The following is a 20861-nucleotide window of genomic DNA, read 5'->3' as shown; positions in this document are numbered from 1 at the left end:
CCAGTAAGACCGTTTGAGCAGGGGAGCAGTGGAGCAGTGGAGAAGGACAGAGACAGTTGAACAAGGTTACAAGGCCATGGGCAACAGGATCGCAGCAGGGCCACAGCGCAGATAGTATTGATAATATGGGAAATGTGATCGTCTTTAGTCTGCACTTTTTCATTTGGAGAAGAGAGGGAAGGGAGATAGAGAAATCAGAGGTAAGATGGGGAGTGTGTAAGAGATCCTGCCGGTCTCATAGCGTCTCGCTGTATCCTCCTGCAGTCTGCTGTTGCAATCAGTGAAGTAGCGACAGCCATCCTGTCTTACTGCTGCTTGGCTGCCACTCCGCAGCCTATTGATGGGAGTTTGAGGCGGCCCAGACCAGCACTTTCTCCTCTGCCACTGGAGTCAGGCCGTCTGTCCGGTTCACATCCAAAAAAAAAGGACACTCTAACTTGAATCTGAGAAGGGGACTGGGAGAGAGGCCTTCATATCAACTAATTGATAAAATTCTCTTACTCTAAGTGGAGATTTGGAAAGTGGAACCTAGTTTTAAACCAGACAAATCAATGGAGCTTACATTTTGAGCTCAGTGGTATTGGGGCAAATGACTGATTCTACTTGTATGTCTCTAATTAGAGGGCAATATTGGTATTTGCACAAACTGAATTTGATCAAATTCACTAAAAATTACAATTGCATTACTAACGACTTTTATGCATGCAATTTGTTTAATGCATTAAATGAATTCTAAAACAAGTTCTTAAAAAGTAATCCATTAGGAATTTGTGCTTGCATGTATGTGATGGACCATCCACAAATGATGTTACGTTGCGCCCTTTGACTTCATTGCAATCCATCCAATAGTTGTTGAGCTATTTCAGTCTGGACCAAAGTGGCCTGACCGGCCAGCAAACATTACCATCCCTCTAGCCATAATGCTAGTATGGCTAAAAACAATACAGATACATTTTTATTATCTGGAGTTTATTAACCAAACTAATCCTAAAAGACTAAAGGTAGCTATTCACTCCTAAACATAAGGGCTGTGTCAGGACTGCTACACCTTTAGTCTTTTCACTAAGCATTTTAGCATCTGCTCATAGTAATAGAGAAACATGTCACCCAGTAAATCAGTGTGGTTCATTGATGTGTGTTTCATAATTTTTGGACGATGTTAACAAAAGAAGTGTCTGACTTTAGGGAGCATTTTACCTCTTAGTCATGACAGCAATGTTTCTTACATCTAACTATGACCACCATTCCCCAAACCGTTACCAAGTAATTTTAGTTTTATAAACTTAACCAAACATTCATTATAGAGGTGGCAGATCAAATTGATGAAAACATTTGTTTCCTATTGTGGATAACACTGAAAAATTACCTATTTCTATGTCATTTAAGTATTTGGACCAATTTTCATGCCCACTGATATGAATAGAAACCTGCGGAAATGGAAATGAATGGGAATCATTTGCTAGCTGAAAGTATAATTTAGAATATTTTGGGTAGTAATGGAATATTTAAAATGAAAGGGCAGATAAACCACTGTTTCGACAGCTGTCCTGGAAAATGGACTATTGCACATCCCTTGGTCCAAACACACAATTAGCTTCACTTTCAACATGGCTGCACTAAAGCTTAAGTAATGAGGCCCAATTTGCCTCAATTAGGTGGTTTTTGGGTTGATGGTTATTGAGTGTGTATGTGTTGTTGGGCTTGCTGGCCATTCCTCTGGGACTCCCTGAGGCCACAGTGTGGATAATTAGAGTTCATGTGAGAGGGTTAACCCACCTCAGTGGACAGCTCGCTGTTGCACCTTGCGTTTGATGTCTGGCCAGCTCTCTCTCCCCACTATCTACCTGAATGTCAACCAATTGGGACAGTGCAAGGGCTTGACATTATGTCTGCGGGTTATCATTATATGTATTTTTTTTTCACCTGATCGATTGGCTCTGGTCTGCAGTGGTGCTTCTGGGGGTAACTGTCACTGCTAGTTAGGGATTGACCAGTGGGTATCATTAAGAGCGAGAGCGCCTTCTTGGGGGAGGCTTTGTTGTGGGGACGGGGTGTGAAGAAGCCAAGCCTTTCTCTTTTAGCCTCCTGGACTTAGTTGACCTTTCACTTAGGGAGCAGCTGGAGCTGAGAGATATTTAATTGAATGGAGTCTTCAGATGTATTTTGGAGGGAGCAGAGGAGATACAGCCTTCTCAAGACCAAGCCAGAGTGGGGAGACAGGGAAGAATAGCACGGGGGAGGGAGAGTTTGCTTGACCTTCAAAGCCTAATTGATAGGCTTTTCATAGACCTTGTTTGAGATGTGCGTGGTCCCTGTTGTTCAGCAGACCCTTACAACTCCAGCAGAAGTACAAAGTCAAACGCAGGTAGGGAGCCCCCAGTGGCCCGCCGCAATCAATAGCCGTCGGCTCGGCTAACGAGAGCTGCAGTCACTCTCCAGCTTTCACAGGCTCCATTAACAGGCAGCGGCCAGCCTAATTCCAGAGCCTGCACTCATTAATGTAGAGAAACACGGGGCAACAGCAGAATTACGAAACGGCCTGGAGAATATCTGATGCTTGCATTTGGCAAGATAAGTCCAAATAGAACAGCACACCGATGCATTTGGCGCTTAAATTGATTAGGAGGAGGTTGACTTAACAAAAGGGGATCCATGAAAACAATAGCAGCCTTGCAGTGCTTCCTGCTCCACTCTCCACCCTATATTTCTCCCTGTTTATTCTAGCTCACTGAATTTTGATAAAACAGGGAAACGCAGAAGACTAAAACAGATTAATGACAATTCAATTGTCTTCAGGCTGCCGAGCTGCAAGGTAACAGGCTGATGGCAACAGGGGAAGTTCAGCACGAAGACAAAGCTCGGGCCTTATTGTCTTTGAAAAGTGATTTGATTAGACCCCCCCCCCCACCTTCTCCCTCCTTCATCTTGTCTATGTGGGGCCAGGAAAGACACCGGGCTCTGGCAGAGGCAGCAGCCTTGGACGCACAGAAAAAAAGATTTCTGAGGGATCATGTACGGAGATCAGCTGATAAGCAGCTAATTTTGTGTACTTATGGGAGCAAACGATCGCATAGCCGAGCCCCCCCCCCCCCCTTCCACCTCCCCTCCCGGAATTCCTCCAGCCGAGAGGATGAAAGCAGGGAGCCAAGCCAAGATCTGAGGCTGTTTCGTCCATTAATGCTGATCTCCAAAATTAAAGATTTATACCACTTGATAGAGCTCAGTAGCAGCAGCACACACACACCGGATAAAGAAGGATTGGGGGGCTGGAGCGTGGGGAGGGAGCTTTCTCCTTTAAGGCTTTCTTTAAAGTATTTTAATGGGAGAGGGGGGTGGGTGGCGGAACACATTCATGAAGAACCACTTTTCAGCTAATTGGAATCTCTTGAATAAGTTACCAGTGAAAGATGTTTAATTTGGGAAATGAGTGATCTTCCCGACATTTTGATGGGAAGTTGAAGAAGATAGGACTCATAAACTCAGCCATGTTTCTTCGTCTACATGCTGATTGATTCCACATATCTTAAGGCCTGATCTCCACATGAAGAAATTTAAAAAAAAACTGTCTGATGATACACTATATTTTTCATAGTCAACAACTCCCATTAAGAGACCAGAACAAACATTTAGTTTATCAACTAACAAGTAATATGTGTGGATTTGTGAAAATATATACTTTATTTGTGACTATTTTTTTTGTGAGTTTTGTGAGTATGGTTTAAAATTCCACAGGTTTGGTAATGATACTAAAATAATGAACCATCCCCATGCAGAGTGCAGAATGTATTGTCCACCAGCCAAATGGCTAGTTAACGTTCAAATTTTAACAGCCACTCAATAGATACCAATTGGGTTTTTTTGGCTGGTGAGTGTAGCAAATCTATCAGCCACTTGCATATTTTATTTAGCTGGTGAATGGTGCTAATTGTGTACCTTGTGCCTATGACAACTGGGCCCTCTGCTGACGAAGGCCAAGACTGTAATACGGCTGTAAGTTCTGGAGATCTTCCAATAAGGGGTCCTTGTGCTCAGCTTCTTTACAAGTCATTTAAAGACTTCTTTAAAAGTCATTTAAAGAAGCTGCAATAATCAATATTGCTCTGCATCAATGAAACAAATAGCAATGTAAAATGTGAAAGCTGTTGCCCGAGACAATCGCACAGAGTTATCACCAACTCTACAGTACGGGCGTTATGGCCAAAATACACCAAGCAGCTTCCATGCAATGGCAATGGAAAGTTGATCTGTAAACTGGGCCAATCTGAGCAGATTGATTCTGCTGCAAAGTTCAGCCAAACTACAAGTTGGGCCTAGGTGAACTTTAAGAGGCGAAGTACCTGAAGCCAGTCCTGTGACTACGATGACATGTTGACCTATGTTATGTTTTTTATGTTGAGCACTTCGCCGCTGCTTATATATATAAACAGTGTATGAAGATGATATTTGTGCAAAATATTTTTCCAATCTGTTCAAAGTGCATTATTTGCGCATGTCTGACCAAATGTATTTGTATTTGGTTACACAATAACTCTACAGAAATTTTTCATCTTTCTTACATCTCATAGATTGAGTTTTATGGTATGTAACCTCTGCTCTCATTTCATTCAGGAGAGACATGTTTGCAGATATTTAACTAAGGTTTATTGTACAGCTCAATAAAATGTGCAAAGTCTTTGGCAATTAGACTCCATAGCTATGCAAATATTTTGTCTATATCTATATAGGGGTACAGAACCATCAGACCCCTGATGGAATCCAGACACCGGTTGTGGCGACAAAGGAGCCCAAAGACCAGACTGAAGGAGGCTCCGGACCGGTCAGCTGGAGTATAGGACTGGAAGTGGAAGGGGGGGGGGGGGTGGAGGGTTGCACTCTTTGCCTGCAACGACAGCTGAATAGCATAGAGAGAAACATATTTTTTTAAGTAGGGTTGTGACTCTTTGATTGGCCCTTGCAATTTGAATAACAATTCTGATTGGTTAAGCAGGAAAGTGAGCGCTTCAAACAGCTGATTTCATTTAGGAAGAGATCCTTGATTAAATTAGGTCTTCCTGAAAGAATTTACGCTGAGCCATAAATCAAGAGAGACTAGTTGCATGTTCTGTATGCGACAGTTATACCCAGCAAAAAAAAAAAAAAACATTTATAAGAATAACAGCTGAATTGATTTAGGAGTGCACTGATTAAAAGTTAGGTCTCACTGAAAAAATTTGCGCTGAGCTACATTCCTTTTGTTTCCAGCAGCAGGAACTGATTGATCTGACTGACTGAGCTCTCATAAACCCACTCAGCACCGATAGTTTGCGTAACTCTTTGCTTATGCATTCACCACATCAACTTTAGAAGAGAATGATATGTCAGACATTTGGTTCTACCTTGTTCTGCTGCCCCCAACTGGCCAACAACATAAATTAGTGCGGCTTAAAAAAAAGCTTTACCTGATTTGAAATAGTCTTTCAAATCCATACATTGATTAAATTCGAAACAATGTGATCAAAGACTAATCTGACCAGCTGTTCAATGCTATGGACACATTCCCGTCAGAATTAAAAACATATCATGTATTATATTTACGTCTGCAGTAGAAACCAGTGGGCTTGGGGCTGAGAACCACAGACAGGAGAGGGAAGTCAGAAACGGTTTAGAGACTAACACATTGTGGGTTACAGTCATTTCATGAAATTTATGGACAAAAAGAAACATATAGAATGATGTCCTGATTCTTAATGTCAGGGTGTCACCCTATTCCATCGGCCAATCGCGGCCTTTCCAGTAAATGCTTGATATTCCAACAGCAGCGGCCCAGCACGTTTGTGAAGCCGCTCTCTGCTTCGTGCCAGGTCTATTTTCATTCAAGCCATGCAGGAAGTGAAACAGCTGGAGCATCCAGTCAGCTTACCAAAGACACTCTCCCAATATGGAATATATCTCCTCCACACACCATGGACCATGACAGTACTCAATAATAAAATCTGCGAGTTGGGCCCAGTGTGGTAAGGCGAGGACGGAACAAAACTGTGGCACAGCACAGATGCACCCACTAAAAAATCCAGGTTAGAATGAAATCCACTGTGTTTCTATGCCTCCATCCTGGACCTTCGTTTTAAACATAGATTGCTCTGCAGTGTCTTTTAGACATTTTCTCAAGCTAACTTTCAGTCTTTTCATTTACAGTATTTCAAGTCTGTCACTCTTTTCTTTCTCTAGGGTCAGCCAATCACTGTGACATGAATATGCATATCAAACAAATGGAACATGGAAGAAATATTCAAATTACCCATGAAGCAATACTTCGTGCCTACCACTCATTGTTTTATTCATATCCTTTTTTTAGTCCTTTTTTTAAAATATGAGCACACACTATCATGAGACATGATCACATCATCTGTGCAGACCCAATGGATCCATGACAAACATGAATCAACTGCATCTTATTAAGGACGGCCTTGATCCTCCATATTCAGTTTAGCCTGCCAATCAAAAGCCAGTCCCACCCATGTTTGCTCATTAGCCTGAAGAAAAAGTGAAACTTCCACATACACATCTTCACCGTTGGGCCCAAGAAACCATCAAAGGCTGGTCCAGCCAATAAGGTGAGGTTAACCCTGGCTAGAGGGCTGGACAATGGTGGGGGGGACTCATGGGGGTCTATGTAAAACAGAGCACAGAGACGACAGTGTTCTTTGTGAGAGTCGATCCTTCAATGTTTAATCAAAGCTCCGATCTGGCACGTTGTTAGTTTTCACTGCACTGGCCTCTCTCTGCCTTTCTTTACACTTACGTCCTTCACAAAGATCAAAACGGCAGAATAATATGATCTGATGCCAAGTTTAATAATGAGAGTATAAATGAGTTTGGCCCATTAAATGTACCTCTGGATAATGAATAAACCATTCACCTAACAACCACAGTGTGATTTCTAATTGGGTTATGAGATGGGAAAATTCCACTACTGCCCAGCACTGTTCACACAAGAATCTCACGGTTAACACTATGTCCCTATAATTATGAAACTACACTGAATGTTCGTTGTGAGAAACCAAACAAAATAACAATACATTCTGGTTACATGTATAGGATAATTCAGCTTACGGCAACTCGGGTCTTATTTTGTAGTTTTAACCATTTATCAGTGGAAAGATGAGCAGTCCAAGGGTCAAACAGGTTGGGAACAAACCAATAGTTTATCTAGATTATCTTATCCACTTTCTTTGGAGGTCAAACTGTAGGTGTGCACACCTGAAATGTCTAATAATTCCTCATTGCACATAGGACTGCATACCACTAAGTGAGAGTAGCAGCTAGTGGCTCTGTAAGCTGTTATGGGTGTTTACAGTACTGATTGAAATGATTATTCTTCTTAACAAGTGTTACCAACCTGTTTGTTCCCACCCTTTCTATCTAATCCACGGACTGATCACGATTCTTGACCCAAGTCAAACTAAGTATACAACCTCTTTTCTTTTTTACAACACAAATTTGCCTAGGTCTAAAGAGGAAAGATACTGCGGCAACCTACATGACCACAAAGACTGTTGTTTAGCAAAGAAATATTACCTGCCTTGGAATAGAAACGGGCAGGTACAAGAAAATGTGGCTCCCATAAGAGGAGCAATAATTCAAACCTGTATTTCCCAAATTCATAAACATAGTTGGAGACCGCCTGATATGGTTTGGTGTTTATGTCCTGTGTTATTGTTTAGTCTGTTTTCCTGTTTATGTTTCCTAGCCTGGTTCTGTCTCATCTTGTATTAAGTTCTACTCACTTTGCTTTCCCGCCTCCGTGATTACCTGATGTTTTCCCCCTGTTTCCCAGCACAAATGTCACCTGTCTCTTGTTTCCTTTTAAGAACAGTTAAAATCCCCTGATGTGATCTCGATACTCCCATTTTACCGAGGACACATTGGATGGTAGCTTGTGTGAACTTGGCCGGGCCGGTATCCCAGCATTCAATTCGGGTGTAAAGCACGTATGATTTCCGGTACACAGATTTTCACAATTTACGTCTATTATTAAATCAATAAATTCATTTTTAAGATGTTTTAAAGCAAAAAATCAGCTGTGTAGATTTAGAATATAGGCAGTTCAACAAAAATTTATAGTGAAATAAAAATGCCTTTGGAGTTGGAAAGCTCCACAATCCCCCTCAGCATTGCAAGCTCGCCAGCCGGGAGCCGGTCAGTCAGTCAGCTCACAGACCACTCTGCCCCACATTTAGACGGACCACTGCATCAACAACAATGGCAGAAGAAAGTCCGGTCCACAATTGTATGATGTTTAAAGCTATTTTTACCTCTGTTGTTGTATATGTATGTGTGTGTGTGTGTGTATATATATATATATATATATATATATATATATATATATATATATATATATATATATACACTCCTCTATCCTCCTCATCCTGGCTCTCCTCACTGGCAGGCTCCTCTCCTACTTCTCTGTGAAGTATACCGACGCAGTGGCTAACTTTACCCAGTCCATCTATATTTTTATTACCTATTTTAACGTTTCTTTTCTGCTTTCAATTAAAAGTGAATCCCGAACAATGTTACAAGGTTTTTTTCCCGCCGTTGTGGTGTTATTTACACAGTTATTGGCCCGTGATACTTGGTAGCACTTTAAATGAAAACGTGACAAAACAACAAGACGGTGTGAAAGGTGACCGCCCATGCTTAATTATGAATACACACATCAAAGCTAACTATAAAGTGGCAAGCGCCCTCTGTGCTGGGGGTGTTCGCAATAACAGGAAGAACGCTTCGTCTCAAAACTGTCAACAGATCATTCTTCCAGGTACAGCCAGGTTCTTCCAGGTACAGCCAGCAAGTACGGTCTCCCCAAGAACACAAGTCCGTTCTTTGCTTACTTGGTATTGAGAGACCTCCTTAGTCTCTGTCCTTTCTTTGTCCTGTGTCAGACCTTTTTTTTTTTTTGGTGTATTCGTGTGTTTTGCCTTCATTATTCCTGTTATCCCTATTTTCCTCTTGCCTCATTTCAGATTTTTTGCCTTCCTGTTTTGCAGGACACCTTTTGTTTGGATTGTGCTTTGTTTTTAGTTTATTAAAACCTTCACCTCGGAAGCTCAACTTTGCCGGCCTGCTTTCTGCTTTTGAGTCCTCCAACAAGTTGGTTAAATTACGCAGCAATTAAAACCCATATTTAGGTTTCTAATGGCGGCGTTCTCTAGGTGCTGTAGTAGTTATGATGTCACCACTAATTTTGATGTGGCACTAGCTCAGTCTGTATGAAGTTAGGTTGGAACTGCAAGGTAAGTCCCCGGAAAGGTGCCAGTTCACCTCCTGGTCACTGCCAAGGTGCCCTTGAGCAAAGCACTGAATCCCCAACTGTTCAGGACGCCCATTTCAGGGAGCAGCACGCTCACTCTGACATCTATTCATTAGTCCCCACTGGTCCTGTACAGGTACATGTGTGTGTATTTTGGGCCTGTGTGTGGTAAAATGTACTTTTGTTGTCACATACATGTAGCAAAATTCATTATCTCCATTTAAGCCATCCCTCAAGGGAGCAGTGGGCAGCCAATCACAGCGCCTGGCGACCATCTCCAGATCTGAGCCAGTGCCCTTGATCAAGTCAAGACTGTAGAACCTGGTACATTTTATTTAATGCTAGGGGGAACCGGAGCACCCAGAGGAAACCCAAGCAAACATAGGGAGAACATACAAACTCCATGCAGAAAGGAAAAATTTGATATTCCTTTTGCAGGAGAAATAAAGGCATGTCTTCTTCTTCTTCTTCTTCTTCTTCTTTCACATTTGTAACATGAGCAAGTAATGTTTTGTGTCTAATGTAACCAAACTGCGACAGTTTCACAACTTTAACAGTGTTGTTTAGATATAGAGGATGGAAAATGCTCCTGTAGGTTGTATTTCCTGCTACCCCCAGAGGCGCTGATTTATGAAATGCTCCTATGGTTCTTATTGGATGATTGGAATGAACGACCGATTGAACTCATTGCATGGTTTGAAAGACTGGTTGTTTGGTTCAGATAATGAGAGTACTGAGATTGAAATAATGAACTCAAAGGAAGTTGTAGGAGGACAGTTTGTCTCTCTGCCACCAACAGATCATAAACGTGACAAATAAATCTCTTCCTCATCAATTGTTAACTTTTGTTATCAATATATTCTAAGTTTGTGTCAGTATTCATTCATTCATTCATATTTATTATACAGGAAAGTTAAAAAGTAACATTACAGTACAATATAAATGGGCCTGATACAGGGTGAGGGTCTATCCAAATGTGTTCATGGCAATAAGCATCTCTGAAAAATTTAATTTGAGAGCAATGCACACAGACTCATGTAAGTGTGTGTTTGTGTGTGTGTGTTTGTGTGTGTGTGTGTGTGTGTGTGTGGCAGCATACTGATGTGAGTGAACTATTGCAGGTAAACTGAGTGAATTGTTATGGCTGTCCTAATCGCTGGGCTGATCTGAGAGATGTGTAATTTATTTCAATTGCTTTTTGACATTTGGAAAAGGGCTTGTAGTAACGGTGCCTGAGCTCTCAGGCCAGTAATTATTCAATTACACAAGCTAATTGACACCCTGTGTTGTCTTTTATAGGTTGATTTATTGGGTAATTGTGCTGCCCTATAAAAGCCACTTCACCCATGCTATTGAAAGCCCATTCTCATTCGGTTCTCTGTGTACTTGACAGGCCCTAAACAATGTGGAGAACAAAGTTTCATCATGTTTTTCATTGCAGCTGTTGATTGTTGTGAAGTGTTTTTTACATGAACAATGAGTGCTTTGGTATACTCCCCCAGCTCTGTTTGGTCATTCCTGAATCTGTGAAGTACCACTGAAAACACAATGTCAACACCACATAGGCGTCTCATAAAAAGCTTTCATAATGGGCTCAGACTCTGAAATGCTGAAAGTGAGAAACTTTGGGTTTTTATAGCATTGACACATCAGAACTCAGAAGAGTTAGCGCCAAAGATAGGCTAATGTTAACAGTTTTATTACAGTTGTGTACAGGTGGGAAAACTATTTTTTTAAATTAAACCTTCCGGCCAGTTGAAAACATGAGCATGAATTGGAAACTGAACCCAAATCCTCACAGTAGAAGAATGACGTTTCCTTCAAGACGACAGTACTGACTCTTAGAGCTCTATCTCGCAGTGCGGCGCAACGCGGGACGCAAGTGTCTTTGTAAATTTTAGACCGGAGCAGTTGTTAATTTTGTTTTGTTTTGTGAAGTCGTTTAAATAGCAAATGCACCTGCTGTGGAGGCAATAACAGCGGATACGTTTTAACATTACGCTACTGTTAACATTACTGGCAGACAATCAGCTGATCGCTATTTTGCTGAGCTAACGCACACAGCGGATTATGTACAACTTGTTAAGATCGCACATTTAACACTAAAATCTTCTACAGTGGGACGATAGTATAACACAAACAACAATATACTACAACACATATAACGTTGGCTTAGAACTTATTTGCCAATATGGTTAAATTGCCGCTGTTATCTAGCTAAGGTTAGCTTGCTAGCACGTCAAATTACGGTACCAATAAACGTTATAATTTGTGGTACAAAAATCATTACCGACTGTAAAATTAACCAAATATACATATACAGGTGGCTTATATGTTATAAGTTTAGCAAAAAGACTCACGTTCAACTTACATTTGTATTGCTCCATTGGCCTCACTATGCAATAGTCTTCGGCCGGCAAAGTTTTTCAACTGTAGTTAGCTCCGCCCCTTCCGCTACGTAGCCAAGACAGCAACCGTTGGTGGGGAAAGTGTCCATCGATCCACACTAAACTTTCTGACTGTTTTAAGTGCACCATCCGGGTACTCTAAGAGCACTGCGTTTGACCGCACTTCGACAATGTGAACGCACAACATACTCAAATAGTTGGTATTTAGTACAAAGGTGCGCAATTTGAGAAACATCAATGGTCTAAAGTCAGTACCAAAGCATTTCATTGTTATTTTAACAGCGCATTAGTAAAATTATCCTAGGCTCGTGCACAGTGCGTACGTTATGCTTGTTACACACACAAGGATGCACAGCAGCACACACACAAGCAGAAGATTAGAAATAAAATATTAAAGTGCACATCCTCCATCATAACAGCAATATTCCAAGGGCCAAACACACCTGGTTTTTGAAGGGAATGGGAGAGGAAAAGGAAATGGCCGTGCTCTATGATCGTTAAAGGGGTGATAGAATGGTTGTATGGACTATATCACGCTGTTCCTTGAGGTCTCCTGATAGGGTATGTAACATTTGTTGGGCTGAAAATGTTGCTTTTGCTGTTCTTTTGGCACTCATACCACCCTGCTAAATTGACCTGGCTTGAAACGAGAGGTTTCTGCCTTATATGGTCTGCTCATGAATATTTAAATAAGCTGTGCGCTGATTGGTTGATGTGCAACGAGCTTTGCTGCAGCTGACAGAGCAACAGAAGAAGAAGATGGAGATGTTAGCTGTTGAACGGTATCTGTTTGTGCCTGAATCAAAGGAAGGATCTGATGTAGAGGAGCAACTTGCCAGTAGATTGGAATTGACTCTTCAGACTGGTAAGTTTGGTCATTTAGCATTTACTTGCATTTTCAACACATAGCCCAACATTAGCCGTTTGTTGTTATACTAGTGTAATACTCACACGTCAGTGTTGTAGCCTAAGAATAACTTTGTATTAGCCTTGTTTGAGTATCGTAAGCAACATAAGTTATTAATCTGCACACGGACAAATATTTGACAACTTGTACCCTCGCAGTTTCAGTCAAGATGTCCAGTTGGCTGAAAAGTTAGTGGCCAGTTCATAGAGCTGCTCACAAGGAAGTCTTTTTGATTGTGATTATCAATTACGTACATTATTTAACACGTAGAAGTAATGTTATCTTACAACAGGACGTCCATTTAGCTGTACATGAGACTACTATTTTGTTCAGTTTGTATGCTACGTCTAAAGTATTATTCCTACTCTCGCCTGTGTCAGTAGGTCAAATGTTATCTTGGAACCATCCTGCTGATTAGATCTGACTTTGAGATTATTACCTTCTTAACATGTAGTAATATGTAAAATTACAACTACGGTGCATCCATCTTACCTTGCCAGGTGTGCTTGTGGAAACTGTGCACAAATGCCCCAGGAGAGAGAAAATATATGTTGCCAATAAACACCTCAGGTAACTAAAACTAGAGACATTAACACGTTAACAACAAGCTCATTGTTTGTTTTACAGGTCATGAAAAGAATGACCCAGGTTCTTGAGGAGATAACCTCAATGACCCACAATCCTGGCCTTCATCTGGTGTGCCTCAATATACATTCTTTGCTAAATGCAATGAATATTTACAGAGTTGACCATGGCCAGTTGAGAATCCGAGGGATGGAAAGGTGAGGCCAATCTGATACCACTGTTAGCAGTTCTATAACAATACCCACTGATTATTTGTTCAACATTATTACAAAAACACAGTATTATCAAGTCAACATAATTAAAAACTTTATTTAGTTTCAAAACAATCATCATTACTCTGAAATCTAAAAGATAAAAAATGTGATTGTCCACTACACCCTGTTCTCTTTGCAGGCCATGCAGACACATGGCGTATAGGACTTGGTGAGCTGGTACTGGGGTTTTCTTGGTAGAAGTGTCCGTGTCGTGATCCCCTCTTGTGTCATGCTGCGTATACGGAGGGAGTTTCTGGGTGCTTCAGGGCAGTATGTCGGGTTGGGTGCCTGTCGAGCTGAGCACACAGGTCCTGGGGCACAGGAATCTGCCGGACTGCTTCCAGATAAGGAAGGGGGTCATGAATGATCTCCTCGAACACCAGTCGCATCAGGTCTAATACATAGAAGTTAATTTTTAGTGCCTATACCATGCACGTTTTAATTTTTGTTTGTAATAAAAAAAAAAATTTAAACTTACAAATTGTTGGCTCTGTCTTCACTTCTTTGACGGTGTAACCCCCCCCCCATTTGGCCTTTGGGAACAGACGTCTGTACATTAGTTTCCCCTTGGCTGTCTTCCGTTGTGGCTGCAAGATACAACCTGAAACAAAAAACATAAATTTTGTAACATAGCTGTATTACCTTTTACACACACCAAGCAAAATACTCCAGGTAACTCACAGCAACTTAAAACTGAAATTATTTGCATTTACATGGCCGGCCATTAGGCTTGATGTCTCTAGACTAGGGTGACCAGACGTCCCCGGTTACCGGGGACAGTCCCCGATTTTGGCGACTTGTCCCCGGCTGGATCTGTCCCCGGAAATGTCCCCGGTTTTTTACTGTGACTGACAAAGAAAGAAAATACTGACCAAACGTAGCCGATGGTCTTCCTTAGAAATCTCTTCCATAATGTTGTCAGACACTTGCAGCAGCTAGTGCACTAGCAGCAAAACGAGCACTTTATGAACGTAAATACAAGCTGGACAATTATCCTTTTAACTCACGCTGCAGCTTGTTTCTCTGCTAGCGATTGCAGCGATCTCGTTTAATACTGGATCAATGTCAAAGGAAAATATGTCCTCAATAGTTTTTATTGTGTCTGATTCTCAATGAGCTGTTGCAGAAACAAGCCTTGAGCAATAAAGCAAAAGCTGTCAGTAGTTCAGTAAACATTACAACATTATGAAATAATGAGACTTTCTATCTTGAAATATTAAGACTTTCAATCTTGAAATATTAGGACTTTTTATCTTGAAGTATTAGTATTTTTTTCTTGAAATATTAAGACTTTCAATCTTGAAATATTAGGACTTTTTATCTTGAAGTATTAGTATTTTTTTATCTTGAAATATTAGGACTTTCTATCTTGAAACATTCCCCTCTGAGGTGTAGTGGAGTGGAGTATGAAGTAGCAGCAGGGGTGGGTCTAGGATCAGACCTTGGGGGGGGGGGGGCTCAGCCCCTAATGAGAACAGCTCTAGGTCTAATGTCCCCGTTTTAAGTTTTACAAAAGTAAAAACATTTCTTATTTTGGAGGTTAATACGCTTCGGAGCTGAAAATGTCCCCGGATTTTGCCTGAGAAATCTGGTCACCTTACTCTAGACCTTTGCATGTGCCTTTTATAAAGACTTGTTTTGTTGAATGACAAAGTTCATAGGGCGTGTACATACCTGCAAAAGGCATCTTCAACACACAATCTAGCATCCAGTCATACCTTTTGTATACAAACACATTCCTACCCGTTGTCCAAATTATTTTCACCAGCCTTCCCCACAAAAGGAAATGCAATTGATTGAGATCAGACCAATCAGCGATAATACAGATGAATCGTTCGATTCCTTCTATAAATAGTTCACTAATGTGTTGGGAATGGCTCACATATTTGATAAAAGTCACTCACTCATCATGGTATCATTGTTAGATAACACCGCTCTGCTAAATGCTACCCAGTCACAATGCTACACAAACACCATAAGACGTCTGGTCTGTAGGAATAATTAGAAAGGTTACCTTTGCTTCGTATGTGAGCTCTTAAAGTACCAACCCCAACCGACCTTTTTGGTCTTTCATACTACTCTCTACTGTTGTCTGTCTTAATGCCGCAGTCAATGCCTGGTGCATTCCATGCAGATAGTAAAGGGGGATTTTTGCGTCGGTATCAGATGCTGAGAGACACTGACCAACAGTCAGTGTTTTAGTTCTCAAGTTAAGATTGAGAATGGGTTGATTTGTTTGGTCTGCACCATGTTCCGAATGAGAGCTTAACACCAGCCTAAATTAACTTACCCTAAAATAGCAGGGTTTAAACCACATCAAATATGTTAGGTGTGAGCGCACTGCGGACCTCTCCGGCGTCTGGAAAAATTAAAGCTCTGTGTGTCTGCTCCGGAGGGTTTAGGAATTGTTGGAGCTGGGACATAGCTGGGACAGAGCCGGGACAGAGCTGGGACGCAGCCGTTCTGCAGTCAGTGGAAATACACACATTGACTTTAATGGAAACCTGTTGACTCCGCCGCCGTTCCGGAGCAGATCCCCAGCCATTATGCATCCAGTGGAAATTGGTGGTTACTGTGAGACACGTCCTACAATGGTCTTTTTACAGCTTAGGAGACCAAAATCTGCATAACTCTTACTCCCTTCTTCATACCCCTAGCCGTTGGCCCTCAAAACTGAGGGGTAAGTGCTAGGGGTGAAAGCATCCCCCCCATGAAATGAGACATCACCTGGTTAAACAAACTTCCAAGATGCCGTTTGCAAGTGTGTATGTCGATTGCGTGGGTTTTGCATTTATATATTTTGTTCTTTTATGTTCACTTTGGTGGTGCAGAGGCAGATGTTTTCATCTTTAAAGTACTCAGGTCATTTTTGTATACACACTGCATGGTGTGGTGCATCTGTTTCAGTTATCACCGTTTTGAATGCCATTGATGTTCCGAAAAACTCTTTGTTAACAAAACTCTGTCTTTATTGCCCAATAAATTAAACATAACAGGCAAAAACATTACATGAAATCTGTTATAATACAGAACCATTATCAACGATTAGAACCATAACTTGCATGTCACAAACATATTAAAAAGGCCCTCAAATGTACAAAGCTCAAAAAAGACACACAAACAAATGAACAAAAATTAGTTAAAAATTATCACAAAAATACAGTACCAATTTAATAATGAATGGCTACAACATGAACACATTATTAAAGAAACCTCTGCTCGTTTTCAGCCCGAAAGTGGATCAGCTGCTGTGTGTCCTCCTGCGTGCCTGTGTGATACAGGGCGGTATATATAGCATAAAGTGGACCAGCCACCAGGTGTCCAAGTTGACCAGCTGCCAGGTATCCTACTGTGTCTCTGTGTGATACAAGACGGTATGTATAGTATAAAGTGGCTCATCTGATGTTTGTCCTCCTGCATACCTGTGTGATGCAAGACAGTATATAGAGTATAAAGTGGACCAGCTGCCGGGTGTCCTCCTGCGACGCTGTGTGATACAGGACGGTATATATAGTATGAAGTGGATCAGCTGCTGTTTGTCCTCCTGCATACCTGTGTGATGCAAGACAGTATACAGAGTATAAAGTGGACCAGCTGGCGGGTGTCCTCCTGCGACGCTGTATGATACAGGATGGTATATATAGTATGAGGTGGATCAGCTGTTGGGTTTCCTCCTGCATCCCTGTGTGATTCAGGACGATATATATAGTGTAAAGTTGATCAGCTGCCGGGTGTCCTCTTGTATCCTGTGTGATACAGGACAGGATACATAGTATGAGGTGGACCAGGTGCCGGGTGTCCTCCTTTCTCCTCTGTGATACAGGACGGTATATATAGTATAAAGTGGATCAGCTCAGGGGGATCAGGGGTCTGAAATTGTCATAGTAGGTGCATGTCCACTGGGAGAGACAAAATCCAGAAATCACAATGTATGATTTGTTTACTATTTATTTGTATGATACAGCTGCAAACAAGTATTTGAACACCTGAGAAAATCAATATTAATATTTGGTACAGTAGCCTCTGTTTGCAATTACAGAGGTCAAACGTTTCCTGTAGTTTTTAACCAGGTTTGCAGACATTGCAGAAGGTATTATGGCCCACTCCTCCACACAGATCTTCTCTAGATCAGTCAAGTTTCTGGGCTGTTGCTGAGAAACACGGAGTTTGAGCTCCCTCCAAAGATTCTCTATTGGGTTTAGGTCTGGAGACTGGCCAGGCCACGGCAGAACCTAGATATGCTTCTACCAGAGCCAACCCTTGGTTATCCTGGCTGTGTGCTTCAGGTCATTGTCATGTTGGAAGACCCACCCTCAACCCATCTTCAATGCTCTAACTGAGGGAAGGAGGTTGTTCCCCAAAATCTCGCAATACATGCAACACATCTTTGCTGTCCAATGACAACCTGCCTTCTGCACCTTTGGGGGTCACTATTGGTTGCAGAGCAAAAGGTTCTGTCGTGTAACTGTGAAACTCTAACAACAACACAGTCCAATCAGCATTGTATTGTCTTAGCCTAGACTAAGACCCTAGGGAACAGGAGACAGAAGACCATCTTTTGTTGTACAGCAGGAAACCCCTTTTGTTAAATGCCAGACTTGACCTGTGGTTCTTTACAGTCAGAGAAAAGATTGGGGAAATGGGGGCAGAGATAGGCATAATTTTCTAACCCGGCTGCTTCAGACAGTTTAACTTTTTATAACTCAACAAGTCTTTGGACAGCTCTTTGGTCTTGGCCATGTCAGTAGTTGGATTCTTACTGACTGTATGGGGTGGATAGGTGTCTTTATGCAGCTAACAACCTCAAACAGATGCATCTAATTTAGGATAGTAAATGGAGTGGAGATGGACGATTTGAAGGCAGACTAACAGGTCTTTGAGGGTCAGAATTGTATTTTATAGACATGTGTTCAAATACTTATTTGCAGCTGTATCATACAAATAAATAGTAATAAAATCATACATTGTTATTTCTGGATTTTTTTTCTCCTTTCTCCTGTGTGATACAGGACGTTATATATAGTATGAAGTAGAACAGGTGCCGGGTGTCCTCCTGTCTCCTGTGTCACACAGGATGGTATATATAGTATAAAGTGGACCAGGTGTCGGATGTCATTGTGTCTCCTGTGTGATACAGGATGTTATATACACTCACCGGCAACTTTATTAGGTACACCTGTCCAACTGCTCGTTAACACTTAATTTCTAAGCAGCCAATCACATGGCGGCAACTCAGTGCATTTAGGCATGTAGACATGGTCAAGAGAATCTCCTGCAGTTCAAACCGAGCATCATTAACACTAGAAGTGCCGGGATTCCATAACTACTAGAACTGCCGTGAGCGGTCATTTTGACCGCCAGATTCCAAATACTATAATCTGTCATGATAAATACCTAATTGCAATATTAATGCAGGTATTGTGTTAGGATACCTTTAGAAAAACGAAATAACACCAAAATGTACAATTTAACGTTGGGAATGGCTCACATATTTGATAAAAGTCACTCACTCATCATGGTATCATTGTTAGATAACACCGCTCTGCTAAATGCTACCCAGTCACAATGCTACACAAACACCATAAGACGTCTGGTCTGTAGGAATAATTAGAAAGGTTACCTTTGCTTCATATGTGAGCTCTTAAAGTATATATATTTGTCCATATGAGTCAGTTGTGTCCCCCGAGATGCCACACTCTGAGCATCTGTTTGGCTAGCTGCATCTTTCGTGTGTTGTCGTTCTTGTGATGCATTCTGAAATTTAAAAAAAAAACTGCAAATCAATACATTGCAGTCTATATACACACCGTTTTCACGAGATTAACTAGATATCATATGAATTGATAACGTTTCCAGTTCTGTTGTCGAAGCAAACGGGATGAGATAGCTAGCTAGCTAGCTGAGGAACGTTACAGCTTAGCTAGCAAGCAAACTATCAGGATTCTACTCAGCTGCAGTTAGCTTTCTTACTGAAATACAATAAAGATTAACCTGACAAAGTGGACAAACATGCGTCGTGAACTATAGATGTAGCTACATGACAACACAGGCTATTTATTCGAATAGAACAGTTAGAAAAATGAAACGTTAGCCCCTTTGCCATTACAGTTGATCAACACACATTCAGCCTATGCTAGCTACAGGATACGTTAGCATTGCTAATGTTACTGTTAGCGACGAAATCATACTTTCAGCTTGTGGTTGGGATGACCAGACAGTCGGAACAGCAACCGCAGTTTAGCAAATCCAGCTTGAAATTTTCCGAAGTTTTGAAAACTGTCTTTGGGGGAAAAGTTCACAGGGATCTCCTTATAAACATCTGTCATGCACGTTGAGTGGTTGCTTCCTTGGGAAGACTAGGATAAGTGTCTCCATTCCCTGTACAGCCTGGAACACTGCATTTACGACCCTGGTTCATTGTCAATATCCTGGAAAATATTCCAAACTTTCTTCTTAGTAAATCCCGTCAAACTACACAAGCAGCGTTCTCAGTCGGACATCTGATTGACCTAACGCTAGCCTGCCAGCAGTGGCCTGTATGTTAATGTTGGGGCGTGAACGTTCTCCTAATACAGCCAGGGGGGTGACAAAGCTACAGGTTCTGAGATCCTGACGTCATCTTTTAGCTTTGTTGGGATTCGCCCGTTTTCAGCGTGTTTAACGAGTTTAATTATACACTTGAGTTGGCCAGGTGTTTCAATTATTCATATCGGCATAGTAAAACGTAATTATTTCATTCACATCTGAAAAATATGGTATGTAAATTAATTCAACATAACTTAAAACATGCAAATGACACCTAAAAGTATCTTCTTTGAACATTTATAACCTAACCTAACCTAAGCTGTCACTGCCTCCGTGTTGGTGTCTGCCGTCGTGCTAGCGCTGCTTGGACCGTGCTCCGCTCCCTTTTCTCCTCGCTAAACTCGCTAAACTCGTGTCTCAGCTCCTCTGCTAGTTGCTGCCTGAACTTCCTCCGGACAATGTCACTGCTGGTGCACTCCTTGGAGAGGATGTGTGCAATTCCAGCCAGTTTGAGGATGTATACAGTTGTATAAACACGTAGGCAGCCACCGGCCATCTAGCTCTGTGTACCGCTCCTTCCACAGAGCGAGCGCCCGGCGGCTCTTCAGAACGGAGTCCATTCACGCCGTATTCACGGTGGTAGCTAGCGTTACCGACTCTGGCTTTACCTTCGGCCCATCGCTGATGCCCACACTAGGTACTCAATACCGCTTATGACGTTTCTTTGGCAGAGACGCTGATAGTAACTAAGCAACCAATATGCATCTTCAACCGCGCGAAAGATTAAAAGCAATACCGCGAAAATCCGAGCAGTCAATATGACCGTGTATGGCCGAAATAGGTAAAAGTGATTTTATTTTCTTTGCCTTTTGTGTAATGTATATAAAAAC

General features: G+C 41.6%; 3 long non-coding RNA genes across 3 annotated transcripts in view; 2 read left to right on the top strand and 1 right to left on the bottom strand.

Annotated features, from left to right (window-relative positions):
• Positions 1-4804: 4804 nt before the first annotated feature.
• On the top strand, positions 4805-16019 carry LOC117938571. Its single transcript, XR_004655434.1, has 3 exons — positions 4805-4816; positions 14328-14333; positions 15883-16019. It is a non-coding gene; the product is annotated as an uncharacterized LOC117938571 (long non-coding RNA).
• Positions 16020-19819: 3800 nt separating this feature from the next.
• The window catches only part of LOC117938575, a 5053-nt gene continuing 4011 nt past the window's right edge, over positions 19820-20861 (bottom strand). The window contains exon 3 of the long non-coding RNA XR_004655438.1: positions 19820-19898. This is a non-coding gene — a long non-coding RNA (uncharacterized LOC117938575). The remainder of the gene's footprint in view (positions 19899-20861) is intronic.
• Positions 19834-20861, top strand: part of LOC117938568 — a 23158-nt gene continuing 22130 nt past the window's right edge. The window contains exon 1 of the long non-coding RNA XR_004655431.1: positions 19834-19911. This is a non-coding gene — a long non-coding RNA (uncharacterized LOC117938568). The remainder of the gene's footprint in view (positions 19912-20861) is intronic.

Source organism: Etheostoma cragini, chromosome 23 (genome assembly GCF_013103735.1).
Source record: "Etheostoma cragini isolate CJK2018 chromosome 23, CSU_Ecrag_1.0, whole genome shotgun sequence".
NCBI classification, from domain to species: domain Eukaryota; kingdom Metazoa; phylum Chordata; class Actinopteri; order Perciformes; family Percidae; genus Etheostoma; species Etheostoma cragini.
This window is presented reverse-complemented; position numbering and strand designations above follow the sequence as displayed.